Source organism: Camelus bactrianus, chromosome 31, assembly GCF_048773025.1.
Source record: "Camelus bactrianus isolate YW-2024 breed Bactrian camel chromosome 31, ASM4877302v1, whole genome shotgun sequence".
In the NCBI taxonomy this organism is placed as follows: domain Eukaryota; kingdom Metazoa; phylum Chordata; class Mammalia; order Artiodactyla; family Camelidae; genus Camelus; species Camelus bactrianus.
This window is the reverse complement of record NC_133569.1, coordinates 25,372,980-25,387,076: the sequence shown is the minus strand read 5'-3', so window position 1 is coordinate 25,387,076 and position 14,097 is coordinate 25,372,980. Positions and strand designations below refer to the sequence as shown.

The following is a 14,097-nucleotide window of genomic DNA, read 5'->3' as shown; positions in this document are numbered from 1 at the left end:
TTAAATAGAAAGTTTATATTTTAAAAAACACGCCAGCTCAGAGAGCTCCTTCCTGACCACAAAAGGAGCATGTGTGGAGCCCTATGCAGATGTGCCCACGGCCCAGGATGCCCCCCAGGCCGTGGGGCACAGATGTGAGGCCCCCTGGGATGTCTCACTTCCCCTCAAGTACCAGCCTGGAGCCCAGTCTCTGATGGAGGGAGACGGTTTGCAGGGGCCCCCCGACAAGAACAAATTCCTGCTTAGGTCCCTGATAGAAGTCACCCCCCGGGACATCCCGTGACAGGCACCGCAGCCAGGCTTAGAACCCAGAGTGGGAGGGGGGAGACTCCCCCTTCTGGAACCTGACACCCAGAACACAGAGATTCACCTCAACTCACTCCTCAAACCCAGTAACATTCTGACACCCTAAAAGGACACAAACTCATCGGATAAAAATGGGGCGAGGATAACAGCCCACGAGGATGTTAACAAACCCTGGGAACTAGAGAGAACAGACAAGCATAAGCAGCGGTGTGCTGGCAAACCCTAACAGCCGGCTCCCCGGGGGCAGGGCGCCCGCCTCGCAGTGTATGCCCCCCGCAGGGGTGTAAACGCTGCTCTCAAGCTCCCAACACGGCACCCCGGGACAGAGACGGGACGCAGTGCACAGAAGCACACCGGTGTTCGGTACTTCCATCACGCGCAGACAACGGGCACGTGGCCTCCAGAGCAGGAAACAGTGAAGTGCACAGGGGGTGGTGGGTCTCGAGCATGTTTCCCTCCACCTCTATTTTTCGTACAGTTCACTTAAGTCCCCATAATTTAGTTTCTGATCACGGGCTGTGTTCACCGCCAGCCCCAGCACACCCCCGCTGGTAATGAACCGACTCTGTGCACCAAACGGCTGGAGAGGGAGGAGCCTCAAGACACACAACCGGAGAAGATGAAAGCGACCTTCGACTCTGAAACGCTGATGAAGGAAACAAAACGTTCAGTCGAAGGACTGGAAGATAAAATCGAGGCGGGTTCCTGAGACTTGAACAATGTGACAGAGACGAAAACAGGGACAGGAAAGATAAGAGAGCTGGAAGGTGGTTCTGGAGACCCCGATCCGACAGCTGGAGCTGCAGAAGAGAGTGAAAACACGTAAGGGATCATCAGAGGAATAATAAAAAGATGTCCAGAACAACAACAAAAAGCCCCACGGGCTTACAGAACGGAAGCGCCCAGCAGTGCAGTGAATGAACAAAGACCGAGGTACCAGGCACGCCGTGGTGCGATGCGAGAGTCCCGGGGGACAGCTGCAGATCCCGAAAGCTTCCGAGAGGAACCAGGCCCCGTACAATCACGCTGACACCCAGGAGGCGGCAAAACGCCTTTAAGATCCCCAGAAGAGCATGAGTTCTCACGCAGAGCCTTAGACGGAGCCCAATTACCAACCAGGAGTGCGGCACAGAAAACGTCTCGAGCACGGAAGGCCTTCACCCTTAGCTCCCTCGCGGTCCTTCTCAGAAAGCTGCTGACGATCAGGCTCCACCGGGACGAGGGCGCCATCTCCCCGGTCTTCCCGAGAAGGAAGGGGAGCTGGGGGCAGGAGATGGGGCGCGCTACATGGAAGCGGGGCGCAGGAGAGACCCGCGGGTCTGCGCACTGACAGTGAGGGTAACGGGCCCGGCAGAGCCTGAGGATGAGCTAGTAACACAGACAGAGACACAAATGGCGCCCACGCCCTCCAAACGAAGCAGCCACTGACCCCCGGGAAGGCAAGACGGGAACCTTGGACGGGAACGTAATCCAAGTGAACTCGTCACGGTCCGGCTGTGGGCAGCACTGACAGGGCACGGATAACAAAGCCCGAGGAGGGTCCCTGCCGGGAGGCGGGGGAGCAGCGAGAGGAGGGCACCCAGGGAGCCCCACTCCCCATCCTCTATGGTAAAGAAGCGTCTGAAACCCCAAAGGCAGGAAATACAGGTACAAGCACTTTGAAGGAAACAATACCCAAAACGGCTAAAACAGTGACAGCTCGTTGTCTCAGGGACAAAGGGACAGGCCCGGAGCTGCTGCTTGTTCTCGTAAGAACGATGTCACTTTAAAACCATGTGCATTAATTGCTCTCATAAAAATTAGTGAAATTTAAAAAAGAAATCAATGCTTTGATTCCTTGCAGCCCGGAGGCCAGCAGCTCAGTGAGTGAAGCAGCCGCAAACACAGGCCCCTGCAGGCAGCACCCCCTCGAGGACGGAGCAGAGCGAGGTGCGTCCACGCACCACACTGGGGCTCACACGCTTCTGCAGAAGCAGGATTGCTCACCAAGCGGCAGACGTGCCTGAGCAGAACAAGAGTTGCATAAAATGCTGCTCCAAGGGCGCGTGATGAGGGGACCTGGCCTCCCGCCCCTCCTGTGCATAACGCACCCCCCCACCCCCAGCCACAGGATGCACCCAACGCCTTTGCATGTGCTGGTCCCACCTCCTGAACACCCCCGCCCCCCACCGCCCCAGGACCTCCTGGTGGCTGGCTCCTTCCTGCAGGCACCTGGCCTCAAGGCCACCTCCTCCCAGGCTGCCCACCCCACCCCCATCCGCCTCCTGTTTTATTTTCTTTATGGCATGAATAGTCTTGAAAATGCTCAGTGATGTGGTCCATTGTAGGGCAGGGCAGACCGGGGGGAAAGGCAAACATCCCAGTTGGAAGACGAAGGCCAGAGCTGGAGAGAAGCCAGGCGAGGCCTCAGGGGCAGAAAGTTTCACAACACAGTACCCAGGGCGAACGGACCTCATACAGGCATTCACGGCCACAGCTCCGGGACAGGCCGAGCTGCCCGGACAAACGTGCCAAGCGAGTCTCCGTGGATGCCCGGCGGAGGGGCCCGTCTCCCTCTGGGACCTGAGGGAAGGGCTGCCGTTCACGTGGGCAGCTCAGGCTGGTTTGGGTGACAACAGAAACATTCCTCTTAACCACCTTGAGCCTGGACCCACCCAGACAATGCGGTTCAGGAGCCGGGCAATGTTGAACCAGCCGGGCGGCCGCTCACCCGCCGGCCATTCCCAAGCCCGCCCTGCCCACGGCAACCGGGGCGGGGGGCGGGGGGCGGGGGGGATGGGCTGAGTCCTTGCAGGGGCACATGCAGGCCTCCCAGCGTGGGTTTCACCCAGCTCTGAACTGTCTTCATCTCATCGGCAGATGCCAGATGCCCGATGGCCACGACCGGACCCTGCCTCTCGTCCCCAAATGGTCTTTAAAAAAGTCCACACGAACAGCCAGAGGTCAGGAGGGTCCTCTCCGGGGAGGGGTGTGGGGGCTGCACATTTTGCTTTATGACATTGGACGGGTTTGACACTTGTTCTTCTCCGAGAAACACGCATGGCTTTGTGTGATGGAAACCTGCTAAGCAAAGCACGCAGCACACTCACTCACACACGCGCACACACACACACACGTAGCCACTGTGCACTCAACCGGGAACCCTGGCGCGGCGATCACTGACAGGACGTCACACTCGGAATCGAAGCCTGAATGTTCAAATGGAAGCAACTGGACAAGCGCCCATCCTGCTGGCTTCCGTGGGAGCCGAGGGTCGGGAGTGTGCACTTAGCCTCCTGCATGTGAAAGTGTCACACTGAGATGGGAGCCCATTAGAAAGACGGGGTCACACGATGTCACACCCATTACCCACACGTCATCGTGCCGGTTCAGGAGGAGCGCACGATCCCACTTTAACTGCCAGGAGGGGGGAACCCAGAGGGTCTCCGAGCCCATCACTCAGAGGCCCGTCGGGGCCTGTCACACAGCAGCTGTCCCCTCGAGTGGCCCTGAATTAAGTCGGGGGTTGGGGCAGAGGAAACAGGGCAACGGCTGTTACATGTTCCACATGTATCGTGCGCCTGTTTTAGGTCCATACACGTACATGCACACCTGTATATGCGCGAGTGTGTGTATCAGACTATGTGCACACGTGCACCTGTGTGTGCATCTGTACATGCGTGCAAGTGTACACTCGTGTTGTGTGCAAACACGTATCTATGTGTGTTCATACACACATACACCTACAGGTATGTGCGTACATGTGTACCCGTGTCTGCTCACGCGTGCCTATGTGTGTAAGTGTACATACGTGTGCATGTACACCTATGCCGTGTGTGTGCTCTCTGTTACGGCACAAAAATCCCGATCCAGCACTGCAGCCCTAGATGTGACTGGTGACCAGAGGCTGGGGTCCTATACGGCAGGCACCACGGACGGAGGGTGCCATCTGGGGTCTGTCGCACCCTCCCCACGCCTTGGCTTCCCTTTCTGGGACCGGCTGCCTGTGGCAGCAGGGGCGGGTCACAGAGGGGAACCGCTCACTACCACTTGTAAGGTGCCAGTGCTTCGGTCAACAACAGGATGCTAGACCAATGTTAAACAGTGCCCTCGCTGGCGTCCCCCGGGGAACCCACGAAAGGGCAGCCTGGTGACAGCTGTCGACAACTGCTGGGGGCCTGTTCTGGCTTCCTGTCTGCCGGGTTTGCCCAGACGGGGCAGGTGAAGCCCCACACACCCTCCAGGCCCTGTGGCCAGCAGAACAGAAGACACACACCTGACCATGCCGTCCCCTCCCAGCGAGGGGCAGAGAGCACAGCGGCTACCCTGAGACCATGCCCTGCCAGGCCGACGTCCCCGCCTCCAGGCTGCCCCCCACCCCCGGCTGTGGTGCTAATGTCACCACCTTCCCAAACGGCCTTGTCCCCTCAGGAATCAGAAAAGGTTTCAGGAGCTCTCTGCGTCACACACACAGGACAAGCAGTCCATTGTTTCAACTCCAGTTTCCCCAGAACTTAGAACTGATCCCGGGAGCAGCACTCCAGCTGCAGGGGCCATGCTCAGCCTTGGATTTGAGTCCAGCTGGACCCCCCGCCCCCCCTACAGACACCCTGGCCAACAGAAGAGCATGCAGGACGCCGGCCTTCCCCGCCGGTGGCGCCGCATGGGCAAAGAAGCCAGGACGTCACGACGCACCTTACCCCTCCTGCCCGCACCCAAAACCGGGCACTTGTGTGCCACGCACGCCGGATGGGGGCCAGAGGGCGGCGGGGTGACAGATGCACATAGCAAATAATCAGCAGTCGGTCAGCAGGGACGACGGACAAGTGCTGAGAAGGGGGTCACACCACCTGCGCGCCATCGCCCTTAGCACACGGACACTCACCACCGTCTCTTTCCAGAGGGCATGCGGCACCTGCGCAGGGCGGGTGCACGTGTCCCTGAGCCTGGACAGCCTAGCGCTGTGGAATATAACACAAGTCCCCTCCCCTGGCCTGACTTTCCCTGCCGCCCGCCCCAGGGAGGAATGCGTGCGGTCAGGGGCTGCTGGTGTCACGGGGAGCTCGGCCCCAGATTCACCCCCAGGCACGTTCCCCAAGGGCAGGAGGACACGGTGCGCACAGGGCAATACTTGAAATGCCACTGAAACTGGTGCTTAGGGCTCCAGTTTGACCTGTGCAGAGGGCAGATGTAGGTAAAGGGCACTGCTGAGAAGTCTGGCCTTGTCTGGAATTTATTTGCATTCTTAATTTTCTTTTTACCTTATGTAACTTTCCTACCTTCAAAAGCAAGTCCAAGCAGGCTTAGCTCTGCTAATAAGGAAACGTAAATTAAAATAAAGTGCCTGATTACCTCCCCACGAGGGAACGAGAAAATTTAAAAGACTGATTGATGCTAGCGGCGCTGGTGAAGGGGTCGGGTGGAGGATTTCTGAAGGTGATTCTGAATTTCCAAACCGTTCCTACTACCTAGCGACTCTCGGCAGTCATCCTACAGACAGCCCGGTGTGCAAAGCCACATGGACGAGACTGCACCTCCATCGGGGGCCGGTTAACAGATACGTGCAGGGGACCGAGCCACGTGTGCGAGATTCGCCAGGGAGCACACGGCAGCCCGACCGCACGGAAAGGCAGGTGCAGGGCGGGCAGCAGGCCGGGATGGCCCATGTGCGTCCAGGGAGGAGGTCTACACACACACACACACACACACACACACACAGACACACGTGGACACACACGGACACAAACACAAGGACACATGTGGATACAAATACTCACGGACACACACACACACACACACAGACACACAGGGACACAGACAGACACAGAGGCAGACCCGACTGCTAACAGTGACCATCTCTGGGCGGGGAGAAAGGCCAGGGGACTCACTTGTTATGTTTGTTTTTAAAACAATGAGTTGCACTTTCTATTGCTTTGTAAAAAATATTTAATACGTTAACAACGCATGTCTCCTCTCTACTCAAGTTGGTGGACAAATCTCACACGCAGCGTGCTGCCCTGTGGAGCGGGTGCAGTGGTCCCCGCACCAGCCCACCTCTTGGTGTCAGTGTCTGTTCCAGTCGTGTCTCTGCCCTTAGTGTTCACATAAAAATGAGAAGTGGCCTCCTTTCCTGCACACACTTCATGATTTTTATGACCACAGAGTAACAGGAGAGCCCACCCTCTTCGGCTTTAACCTGGGAACTGTCTCAACTCAACACAGTACTAAACAGAAGAAGCAAGCAGCCTTGCTTTCAATTCCCTTACAGCCGAAGATTCCAAACTACATCTTGAAAATAAAAGTGCTCAGCCAACAAAATCCAAAGACACACGATCCGGGGGGGGAGGGGGTAACTAGGAAAAAAAACTTGTAACACACATGCGAGGGAATGGAGTTCCTGATTAGAGCAGAAAGAAAAGATCTAACAGATCACAGAGCCCTGGCCCCAAAGAGCAGGTAACCGAGCACATGCATGTACAGAACCAGCCAACAACACGGGAAGGGCTAAGCGACCCTGGAAGTGGAGCCGTGCTCCTTACAGCCGCCCCCCAAGCTGGCGTGACAGGCCCCGGGACTGCCGCGCGCACGGACACCAACGACTAGGCTGGCAGCGGGCGAGTGGAGGGGCGGGCAGGAGCGACAGCCCCGCCCGCCCGCGCACGGCACACGCGTGCCAGCAAAGGGTGGAGGGAAGATGGCGGCTTGCCTTTTGTTTATACAAATTAAACTGGCCTTTCTCTTCCCTCTAAAGCTGGAAAACCATGGTTGACCAGGTATCAATTGACCAAAATTAAGGTTAATCATAAAATGATTCAAATCCCGGGCAGGGGGTGACATGGAGCGCCTCTCTTTCCCATCAGACCTCACGATGACCCCCCTGCTCCCCCAAAAGAGAAGACGGAGCATCTCGGTCCCTAGACTGGGGCCTGCAGCCTAGGAAGAGGGCAGGGGAAGAGTCGGGGGCAGAACGGCAGGGAAGGAGAAACAGGCAGCGCACCTGCTGCCCTGTGGGCTTTCCCCCAAGCCAGCCCCGGGGGGCGGCGGCCAGGTCCCGACCTCCGCAGGGGCCGAGCACCGACCTCCGCAGGGGCCGAGCACCGACCTTCCGCTGGATCCCACTGAGGCTTCTACAAAGTGTCAGCTTAGCCAAGCTGCGAGGCAGACTGAGAAACGAAGTGACTTTACCTGTATCTTGTGCTTCTCAGATCTTCCCAACTGTTTCTAGAAAGGAGTCTTCAGAAATCTTGGCTCTGAAAATAACGAGGAACAAGGATATTTAAACACTTAAACTGTCTGTCCACATAAACTTAACATGATTGCTGGAAAGGCCCCGAAAAGAAACCCGGCCTTAACTTCTGGACCTCCGGCAGCACACGCTCATCTGTGCACTTATGCAAACTGGAGGTGGGGGGTGTGAAATCCCGCGCCCACGAACAAAGGAAGTGCAACCCGTCGGTCACCCAGGTGCCGGAGCTGCTCCCCAGCCACTGACCGCCACCACTTCCCTGCCCAGGCAGCCATTCAAATGCGAGCCGGGGTCACTGTCAGCTGAGAGTCTGTTAGTCACAAAAGCATCACCGACTTGTCTACTGGCCTCAGGTACGCGGCCTTTAGAGCCCACTGCCATTGAGATCCAGGGGCGCAAGGCACAAGGAGAAGAGATACAGGTGACGCGCTCACGAGAAGATGATTTCCTCAAGAACCCACTTACAACTCCCTCTTCCTTTGTTTCTGGTTGTTGTTTTTAAGCCAAACAGAAGAGTTTCCACACTGGTGTAGCAAGTTCCTGCAGGGTACTTGTCACCCCCTCCCAGTGCAGGATGGAGCCCTCAAAACACGGGTCCCTGGGTCCAGTAAGATCACAGACTATCAGACCATGGGTCAGAACTGAACCACCAGAGGCCACCAGCAGGTCTGATGAAGGTTTAGAGGCTGGTTATGAATGGGCGCTGACAGACACCTCTAATGACTGCAAATGGTTCGACATACTTTTTAAGCCTCAGAGTCAAATTCCAGCATTTTTTGTGGTTGGAATTTTTTTTTTTTTTGCTTTTGCTTTAAGGGCTTAGACAATTTTCGCGATTTTTCCGAAGACAGCCGAGCAGTGGCAGATGCTCCCTGGAAACATGGCTGACGTCCCGTCTCTCCCACAGCCCCGGGGGCAGTGGGACCAGCGTGCCTGCAGCACACAAACCAGCCGGTACTCCACTCGCCCATGTCCACCCGCGCGCACGCCTTCCAGGGCCACCCACGGCCCCTCGGTGCCCAGTAGGTCCCCTGAACCCTAAGCAAACAGCTCAAGGCACCAGATGTGACCTCAAGGTGACAGGCGGAAATGGGTGGGCTGCACCAGGGGCCACTGTGCTGTGCGGCCCGAGGCTGGTTCTGGGTCCTTCCCACACAGCGGCTGCTTCTGACGGCCAATGCAAGGGCAAAAATATCTTCAGGTGAGCAAGCAGGGAAGTGTCCCGGACAAGGTCATACCCACCAGGACCCAGAACCGATGTCTCCTGTTACAACGCTGGGCGAGGGGTCGGCACAACCAACGGGCAGGCGATGGGTAAACCAGACGACCTGTTCACACGGGGCTCCCCTACCACGGGGCACGGGGGCACCTGGAGACTGCCGGAAACACTTCAGGGAAAAAGAAGCGGGTCTCCCGTAAGTAAGAGGTTGAGGTAAACAATGCGAATGCCAAGAATTTTAAAACCAAAGAACGCCTTTCTTCTAGAAATTCAGTAAGTCTTTGTCACTTTAATAAATAAAAGTCCAGAGCTGTCTGTTCTGTGGTTGGACAAGCCGTGCATCACAGTCGCCCTGACTTCATGGTGCTGAGCAACAGGGGCAGCAGGTTAGGGGGTCTGCGTGCGCGTCTTCGGCTTGACCCCCTCCCACAGGGCACCTGGACACCGGCGTCCCCCACTCCCCCCCGTTTTCTGCCTTCAGGCCACATCTTCATATCTACCCCCCATCAAAGAGCTTCTAGCCCCAAGGCTCCTGAGTGAAGACACACACTTCTGGCTCAGCCGACCGCGAGGCCCCGGGGGCCCCCAGCTGTCTGTACCCTTTACCGCTGCAATTTTTCCTCTCCCTTCCCAACATAAAAACCCACAAGCTATAATTAGTTATCACACAATGAAGAATGCAAAAGAGGTGCTCTGTGCGCAATTACGAATCAGATCAGTCTATGCATCTCCTTCAGGTATGCATACCTGCTTATCACGGAACCACAGCGGTCCACTTGCCAAAGAAGTGAATGACACTGACCAGAAGAGGGAGAGGTGCTTCCCTCTCATGCAGGAGAAATCTGGTCTTCACCGCCCCCCCCACACCCCCAACCCGGCAGGGAGTGTGGGAGCCCCAGTGCCCAGGCCCTGACGCCAGCTGTCGCATGACCGTTAAGGCAACAGCGCAGAGCCCAGGTGAAGGGGGCCTGAGTCCTGCTTACATTCTGCAAATGTCACCTCGCCTTCCCAAGGCCCCTTGCCTCAGCAGTAGCCCAACGCTCTCCAGCACGTGAAGAAGACACAGGCGGGGTGGGGTCGGGCGTGGGACTCCGTGGTCAGAAGCACCTGGGTTCTGGGCCCGGCTTCTCCATTTTCCAGCTGTGTGACCCTGGGGAAGTTCCTGCGCTTTTCTGTGCCTCTGCTTCCTCATCCAGGAGATGGGGATAATAATAGTGCCTACCTCATGTTAAGTTCCATGAGTGACCCATGCGAACAGCTTAGAACTAGGAAGCACCAAACACTGACGATGACTCTTCCCATCTGTGAAGTGGAGCTAGTCACACCTAACCTGACTTCCGTACCTTGTCAGACACAGACGTCAGGGTCTGGCCCCAGCAGGTGTGAGCACATTTCCAGCCCCCGTGATGACCGGGGGCGCCACCAGCCCCCTCCTCTCAGGGAAGCCAGAGCTCAGCGCCTGGGTTTGCCTGGGGCCACGTCCACGCTCTCCTGGGAACAGGGGCCTTGTCTCTGCGGTTGCAGATGGGGAGGGGGCCCCAGGCCCCACCTGCTGGACCTCCTCACTTCCGCCCAGAAGCCCACCCTGGAGGAGCCCGAGCAATGGGGAGATGCCAGCAGCACCCACCCACGCGCCCTGTCTGGGGTGGGCCTGCACACCAGCGGACACTGATCTGCATCTCTGAGAAGGGCCGCGTGAGGCAGGCTGGCTATCACGCACTGTGCTGCGGGGCTGGGGGCATGCGCTGGGGCAACCAAGCTTTCTGGGAGCCACTGGGTGACACCTGCCAAGATTCCACATCCAGACCTTCTGACCCAGCAGTCCTTCTTCAGGAATGCAGTTGGGCACAACCCCACGTGTATAAGATGCCCAAGTATGAGTCTGTTGACAGGAAAACTCGGGAAACACCTGGTCTACCTGTGTGCGTGCAGACCTGTGTATGTGGGAACTGATTTGTATACCAGCTATGGCACATCTGTAGGACGGAATACTATGCAGCTGTTAAAAAGGTGGCCACTGAGCTAAAAAGAGGTCCAAGATACTCAGTTCCGTTAAAAGTAAGGTTCCCAATGGTGTTATAATGTGCTCCCATTTGTGTAGGCACCATTTCCGTGCTCACATAATTTAATCAAAACTATTTTTAGATCAGCATTTAATCAAAGATCTGTTGCCAGTGACCAACTACAGTGGCTTTGGTCTGGGGTAGGAGCATGTTTCTTTTTCACTACTTGTGTTCTTTAGATTGGATTCTTACCTTAAGGATGTGGTTTTCTAGTTAAAATACTTTTAATCTAATATTAAAAGTAAAGTATATTAAATGTAAAAAGTTTGGAAAATAAAAGGCCTGAGAAGAAAAAATGGGAGGGTAATTTCAAAAAACAGGTTACCATAACTATTAACATACGATTCCCCTTTCTGAAATTTACTAAACGTATTTCATCAAAATGGAAATTTTTAAGAACAGCTGACAGATTTTACATCATTTCTGGCTGTTGTGACATTTTGTTAGACCTGCTTCTCCTAAGAAAACTCAGACATAGAGGAAAGCATTTCTGTTTAGGTTGAGTACAGGAGACCCCAACCCCAGCGCAGGGCCTGGGGGAGGGCAGGCTGAAAAGACCCCACGGTGCCCCGGGAAGTGGGGGAGGCAGGCTCGCAGCCACACGGCAGGAGGAACAGAGACCTGGAAGTCCCAGAAAGGAGGGCTTGTCGCCTGTGGGCTGCCGGAGGCGAGGGCAGGCCCCTGAGTGAACTGTGCCCCAGGAGTCCCTGCACGTGGCACCGTCCCATGTGATCCAGGGCTCCCAGGCACCGACTCGTGGCTGTGTGACGCTCCAGAGTCAAATATGATACTGTTGGATGTTCAGATCATTGCCAGCTTCCCACTTAAAATTCATCTTTAAAGACTCATTTTAACAACCAGCAAAACTTGAGCAAGCAGCCCTTCTTTCTAGAATGGAGAGCCTACTCGCAGAGGTCTGGGTGCCACACAGAGGACACCGTGAGATGGTCGTAAGTCCCTGTCCTCACACACGGGGGGGGGGGGGGGGAGGCAGGAAACAGGCCCAGAACACTTACTTGTCACGCCCATAGGCTTGCTTCCTTCTACTGGGAAACACTGCACAGAACTTCCATGACTCACGGCCATTTGACTCACTGCTACGTTTTCCATTAGTTGGGGTCTTTTCGAAAAGGCCTAATTTTCTCTGCTATAAAACATAGTCAATGTCTAAAACTTTTTAAATACTTCTTCCAAGCCAATTAGATGCCTTAATTCAGTCCACGTTTATTCTCCCCCTAATGGGGTAGGCGGCAAAGTGTGGTGGCCAGAGAGCGGGCTCTGAGGCCAGCCTGCCTGGGCTCAGATCTGGGGAGGCCACTTCTCAGCTGTGTGACCTAGAACAGGCCCCTCCCCTCCGGCTGCTCCCTCAGCCCCTCCCCCAGCTGCTCCCTCAGCCCCTCCACCTCCCCAGCTCCACTCCGGGAGAGGAGGTGATGCACCCCACCTCCGGGGAGGGAGCAGCATGAATGAGGAGCTGTAAAGCACATCCGTGTGCTGCAGGAGTGGACATTAAATAAATGCCAACACGGTGACACACATGACACCCTGCTGTCGCGATACAGCTGGGACCCTCCCCCGCGCTGGGAAAGCCCACCAGAACCTCGGGGCCACACTCGGCCACGTTCTGGCAGAAACGAGTGTGGGGCAGAAGCGGGTCCTTTCAGTCCAGCACCGACCCCCCTGCGGGTCTAACTCTGTGATTGGCACCTAGATTTAAAGCTTCTCTTTCTAAAACGCACGGCCATGACATCAGCTCTTACCCCTGCCCCCCGGTCCATGAGCTTGAGAAGGCCTGAACTGGGGTGCGTCCTCTGACTGCAAACTCCTGCAAGCCCTTGCTTTGCCCAGAGTGACCTCTGCCCTCTCCTCCCCAAGTGTGTGACAGGCGCCACCTCTAGGGCTCCCCCTCAGGCCGCACCCCTCTCCTTCCTGTGGGGCTCGGAGGGCACATGGTGGCCCAGACTCGCCCCCAGACATCCCGCTTGGAGCTCCCTGTGCACCAGGGGTCTGTGTGATTTCGGGGGCTGAGCAGAAGCACCACCACACTGCCTGCCTTTCCCAGCGTGGCCCTGCCCTTCCTGCTCCACACACCCCGGCTGTGCCCCACCGGGTACGTCCCCGTCACACCCGCCCTCCGACATCCTGCTGTCACCCCAGCTCGGCTCACGGGCGAGGCCAGTCTCAAAACTGCCCTCAGGGAACAGGTGCCTGGACACAACCAAGCTTCGCTCACCGGGTCTCGTGAAAAATTTAAGCAAGAAGAGTAACAAACAACCCACCAAAAGGTGACGGTGAGGAAGTGACACTGACAAGAGCAGAGCAGGCACCCGGCTGGGCTCCACCCGCACGGCTCACAGCTGGGGTTTCCATCGGCTTTGCCGTACTCACCCCTGCACGCCGCCAGTGACCAGGGCGTCAACGGCGCCGTGAGACAGGAGGCCACTCACGTCCCAGGGGTGTGCCCGTGCCTGACCACAAAGCCTGAGCCATCAGTGTGGGCCAATCTAGGGCCTCAGCCCCATGGCACTGGCCACGGGGCACCAGCTGTGCGGCCCCCCTGCCTCTGGGGGCAGCTGTGACATCCACCCCCTCCCCGGGTGACCCCAGACCCTCCAGGGCCCCGGTGGGACAGGTTTTACCTGCTGCCGCCGCAGAGGAGAAACAGACTCACAAAACACAACCACCAGTCCGGAGCCACAGTCAAGCTGGGACTCCCTCCCTCCCTCCCTCCAGGGCCTTGCGTCGCCCAGAGGCCTGGTCAGCGCATCCCGGGCTCTGCGACTGTCCCTGGCACAGGAGCAGGGCAGAGACCGCTCTCGGGGGACGTTCTGTGTCCCCAGCCTGAGCCGACGCTCCTTCTGCCCTGCAGCCAGCAGCTCCCGCCCTTGCTCCCCCGGGAATGCAGGGGAGAGACGAGGGCCTCTCGGCTCCACAGTGGGCACTTCAGAATCAGTGTCCCTTCTCTTCACCATCTGCCAGGTGGTGAAGATGCCACTAAATCTGCCCAGAACCATCCAGAAACTGGGGCTGGTGCAGGGCTGTGCTCGGGGCCACCTGGCGCAGCGCCCTGTACCCCAGGGACTCAAGGCCCACCTCCCGTGTCCACGTGTGGCTTCACCAGGGACCTGACTCCTCTCGCCCTGCATGAGGCCCCCGGACCCACCCCAGCTGCAGGAGGACAAGAAAGCTGCTCCTCTCGGCCGAGGCACCAGGGATGGGCCGGGAGCCTCACCAGGCCCAGGCCCGAGTGGGGATTTCTTTTTTAAGTCTGGAAGCCACAAAAT

General features: G+C 57.1%; 1 protein-coding gene across 12 annotated transcripts in view; it reads right to left on the bottom strand.

Moving 5' to 3' along the window:
- Window positions 1-14,097, bottom strand: part of SEMA4D (semaphorin 4D) — a 109,693-nt gene that overhangs the window by 38,396 nt on the left and 57,200 nt on the right. For 9 of the 12 annotated variants that reach the window (XR_012503505.1, XM_074355820.1, XM_074355821.1 and 6 more), the window contains one exon: window positions 7,471-7,535. The exons of the other annotated variants lie outside the window; for them this stretch is intronic. The gene's annotated coding sequence lies outside the window, so the exon portion shown is untranslated. The remainder of the gene's footprint in view (window positions 1-7,470; window positions 7,536-14,097) is intronic. 12 annotated transcript variants of the gene reach the window in all.